General features: G+C 36.8%; 1 pseudogene; it reads right to left on the bottom strand.

Moving 5' to 3' along the window:
• Positions 1-1,660: 1,660 nt before the first annotated feature.
• Positions 1,661-4,136, bottom strand: LOC124892765 (annotated as a pseudogene).
• Between the last annotated feature and the right edge of the window lie 905 nt (positions 4,137-5,041).

Below are 5,041 nucleotides of genomic sequence, written 5' to 3'. Positions count from 1 at the left end.
TACAGTATTGATTATTGTTAGGTGGTTGGAGGTTTGGGAGGAGGAGGTAATGGCGAATGATAATTGTAAAGAATAAAATGAACGAATGTATACCGTTCCACAAATGTGTTTGAATTCAAGAACCCAATTCAGATTAATGATAATGTAATGATCCTAAAAGTGTTTATGAAGTGTTGTTCACTTCTATTATGATTTATTCACTTGCGTCTGATTTTCTTGATCCCCCATATCACATATGATTATTTACAGCTTTACATACTCAGTACATATTTCGTACTGACGTCCCTCACGGGGGACCTGCATTTCATGCTGCAGGCACAGGTGCTTCAGCTCATTCACAGCATAGATAGGAGCCAGGTCATACAGCTATTGTTGGTGAGCTCCAGTTTGCTTCGGAGCTTTCCGAGTCGGTCCCTTATGTTTTGTTATTGTACAGGAGTCATGTGTGGGCGGGGGTTTGTCCCGACCCTAGTTATGTAATGTATATCCTAGAGGCTTTGTAGACATAAGGAAGGGTAAAGTCATGAAAGTTTATATAGTGATGTTATATTTGTATATGTGGTGGCCCTAACGGCCAAGTATTATATATATATATATATATATTTGTGCGTGTTGTGCTGATACAGGTAATTAGACCCTTCTATATGCAACGAAGTGCTGTCCAAATTTTTGGTGACATGTAAGTGAAAGTACAGGTATTTGAACGGGTTCTCCCGGGCCTTCTCGGCTTCGGGTGCCAGTCCGGCCCGATGGGATTTTGGGGCGTGACATGAATCCTGGGTAGCGATACCTAGGATCAGTGGCTAGAGTTAGTCAGTTGCAAGTGTGGTAGAGTTGCGACATTTGTTTTATAAATAGGGTCATTACGAGGGTTAGTGATTATAGGACTTTGTAATCACTTGGTTGCCTGAAAATTAGTAGAGTTTTGGGTAATACTGTGAGACAGGTCGTGGTTTTTCCTCCCTTGAACAAGGAGGTTTCCACGTAAACATTGTGTGTTCTTTACAGTATTGCGTTGTCCTTATTTCTATTTATATGTTACTGCATGTGTTGTTTAGGGACCCGATCCTGTTGAATTTGGTGGACTCATACATTTCATAATGAAGGAACCAGACTTTCTTTCCTGTGACAGAAAAAATTATTGGAAAAGGGACATTTTTTGAGCGAAAAATTTGCTGACTAGTTGATGACGAGACTAGTATAGTAAAGGAAAGTTAAGACTGAGTTATTTATGCCAGAAATTTGCGCTTTGGCTCAATTTGGAAAGGAAATGGCTTATTCTAATAGACAGGATGCTACTCTTTTTGTAACCCCTCCACTCTTTTCCGTCATTTAAACGTGACTTAGAGGCAATTGCAACTCTTCATTCAGTTCTTCCTTGTAACGTGATTTAACAGAACTTCTAGTACTCCTTGAGCTAGTCCGCTGTTGTTTTCCTACAAGGTATGATGTACAAGGCCTTTATCTAATGACTTAAAAGAGTCCAACCAGTGTATACGGAGTCAAGAATTTGTGGTTCATTGTATTTAGAAGTAGGATGTCGCTTTGTGCAAACTTAGGTAGCGATGAAAATCTATTCTAAACACAACGCCATATTACTCAATTAATGATTAGGCTGAAATTATTACTACTACGGAATAATAGAAGTTGGGCTACTGTCTGTACAAAAACAACTTTAAATAAATGAAAAAAAATTAGGTCGTCCCAAATCTAGAAAAAAAAAATTATGTCTTTATTAATAGAGTAACAAACACTTTGGAAAAAAATCACAATCAATGAAAGATGAAGGCTTATATTTGCATCACCGGTGGCATATTAGACTTGAATCCTGCAATGTCCAAAAATGAAGGATTAACGTTTAGAGCTTTAAGGATGAAACATAATGTTATGAAGGATATAAATTAAGTTGAATACCTGGAAGGTACACACTAAATCTTATCTTGTGCCTTTTCGTTCTCGTAGCAATTTTGTGTTCAGATTTTACAACCATTCTCGAAAATCAGAATGGATAGTGAGTTGACAACATTATGTATATTATGGACAGTCCAATAACCAGACCACAACCGAAACCCATGAGAACCTCTTGCCAATTGATTAAATCTCCTACTTCTTCTTCTTCTTCTTCTCCTTCTTCATCTAGCTCAACTGGAGTTGTCTCTTGAGGTACCTCATCATTGCCACCACAATCTTTTGAGAGGGGCAATCCACGTAACCCATCATTCCCTAGGTATGAACTGTTCCCAAACATATCAAATTGTTTTCCTTTGGGAATGCATCCAACAAGATGATTGTGAGAGAGATTTAAGACTGCAAGTGATGTGAAGAATACAAGTTGTTGTGGAATTTCACCGCCTATCTTGTTGGATGAGAGATCCAATGATTCAAGTACAGATAAAATTGTAACGATGCTGGTATAACACCTTCCAAGACATTATGAGATAGGTTCAGTGCACGGAATCCAATGAGATCTCCAATAATGCTTGAAATATGACCTTCAAATCTATTCCTTGAGAGATCGATAATCATATATGTAGTCAATACTCGAGGAAGTTTTTGATCCAGTCCCTTTGTTGTAACTACAAAGAATTTGCATAATTACCAGAATAATTACCTGTTATATACTCTCGGGTTCCACTGTTCTCACCAATGATTTTCATGGCTTGAAAATTCTCGAAAAGGCTCACAGGCAAATTTCCACTAAATCCATTGGATGAGAGATCTATGACTCGAATTTGAGCAAACGAACTGTTTGTCCTTGAATCACTTATAGGGCCGTGCAACTTATTTGATCTCAAGCTTAAAATCTTCAAATTACGAAGGCCTCCCAACAAACTTGGAAATGTGTCATTCAACTCATTGTTGCCTAAATCAAGGAATTCCAAATATCTACAATTGATCAACGATGGCAGAACTTTCCCCTTCACCTTATTCCCGTACAAGTTAATGATTCTGAGTTGGTTTTCAGTATTAAAAGTTGTATTAATCGTCCCACTTAGACAATTATTGCTTAAACCCAAAACATTAAGTTCACTCATCTCACCCAAACATTGTGGGATTGTTCCGTTCAAATTATTACTTCCCAAATCTAGCAGTATTAGTCTTTTCAGATTGCAGACGGTTGAAGGAATCTGTCCGCTGAAATTATTTTGGGAAAGAATAAGAAATTGTAGATCCTGCAGGTCTAGGAGTGACTTTGGAATAGGGCCTTGCAACTGGTTCTGTTTTACAGAAATGAAATCCAATGTATTATTGGACTTGAACTCGTGAATTTAGCCACTAAAGAGTTATTGCTCAACTCTAAATATTTTAGTGATGGGAGGGAGAATATCCAGGAAGGTATAATCCCATTCAAGTAGTTGTACGTTTTGGATTCCACTTACGTTGGATGGAATTGGACCAGTTAGGGAATTGGATGATAAACAAAGGTATTCCAAGTTGGAAAAGTGAAAAACTCTTTCGGGCAATACCCCGTGTAACTGTGTTCGCGGAAGCCGTAGAGTAGTTAAATAAGAAGAGAAATTTAGAGGAATGATGGAAGAGATGTTCACAGAGTCAAGTTCAAGCTCTCTTAATTGTGTCAAGTTCTCAAGGAGCAGTTGAAAGTTGTAAAGCCCAAATCTAAGCCCATACGGAGCAGTAGTCCATATACGAAGAAGATATAATTTAGAAAGGTGGGAGATTTTTGCTGGGATTAGACCTGTAAAACCTGAATACTCCAAATCAAGATGCGTCAAGCTAGATAACTCACCAAATTTAGGTGAAATGAGCAATCTAGAGAAATTATTATAAGATAAATCAAACCGTTTGAGACTAGAGAGCTGAAATAGGCTACTGTTGTAATGAAATTTGCCTTGAAGTACGCTGCAAGAGAGGTCAAGCTCAATTACTTGTCCCGTCGTCTCATCACAATGAACTCCCTTCCATGAGCAACAATCTGTGCTCTTGTTCCATGAAAGATCGGTTGTTGGATTGTAACAATAATCAGAACCATTAGGATTAATGGTAAGCATATGCTTGAATTGTAGAAGAGCATGAGCTTGATTTTTGGGGCACAAATGAGGTAAGGATGAGGAGAAAGCAAGTTGACAGAGAAAGGGATATAGCATATAAAATAGTACAAGTTTTACACAATCCATTGCTGCACTAAAATGATGAAAACTAATTAAGTTGGTAGAGAAGAAATCAAGAAATGTTTGCTTTGTGGGTCTCTATTCAATAATTTTGATGAGGTATATAGTAGAAATTAACCAAAGAAAAAAATCTACTGCTACTGCTACTGCTTTGTAGTAAGCAAATTCACGAAGGTCACCAAGTCATTCTCAGTCAAATTTAAAATTAACATCAAGACTTATTAGGTGCTAGTGTTATAGTGAAAAAATAACCGTAACTATCTCAACTCAATGTACGAATCGTTGCACAAGAATCCAAATGAATGCTGGAAAATATCAAAAATTCCAAATTCTCAAGTCAAGTCATTGCATCGAAAGGTCCAAACGAAAGCTACATTACAAATATCTCAAACAAAAGCTACAATACAAAGATCTCAAATGAAAGCTACATTACAAAGATCCTATCACTTCTAATAATACAATTTTATTTGGTACTTCCTCAGTTGAAAATGTCACAATCTCAAATTTCTGAAATTAGTTCAAACCAAATTGTTAAACTTATTTATAAAATAGTACTACTAGATATAACCATCCTACATAATGCAGAAAAATTTAATTTAAATATGATCTCTAACAGAAGGAAACAATTATTTGATCAATAGTAATTCTTATAGGAAAAAGAAAAGTGAAGGGAAGCCGTGGAAATAGTTATTAATGCTTGCATTAGATTAGACCGGCTACATCACGCTTTTTGGTGTAGAGACTTTGACAAAGACATTTCAAGTCAAGAATTGGAAGAAAAATAAAAACACCTCGAGTTTGATAGAACCAATTTTCCAAGAAAGTGTTTAGAACTTGGAGTGGAGACTTTGTTTGGACCCTACCAGACTGTCCGTTTCTTAAAGGACAAAGAAAAGTCTATAAGAGTGACA

The sequence above is a fragment of the Capsicum annuum genome, unplaced genomic scaffold (assembly GCF_002878395.1).
Source record: "Capsicum annuum cultivar UCD-10X-F1 unplaced genomic scaffold, UCD10Xv1.1 ctg50431, whole genome shotgun sequence".
Lineage (NCBI taxonomy): Eukaryota > Viridiplantae > Streptophyta > Magnoliopsida > Solanales > Solanaceae > Capsicum > Capsicum annuum.
Note: the sequence above shows the minus strand (reverse complement) of the source record. Positions and strands in the feature narration are given on the sequence as shown.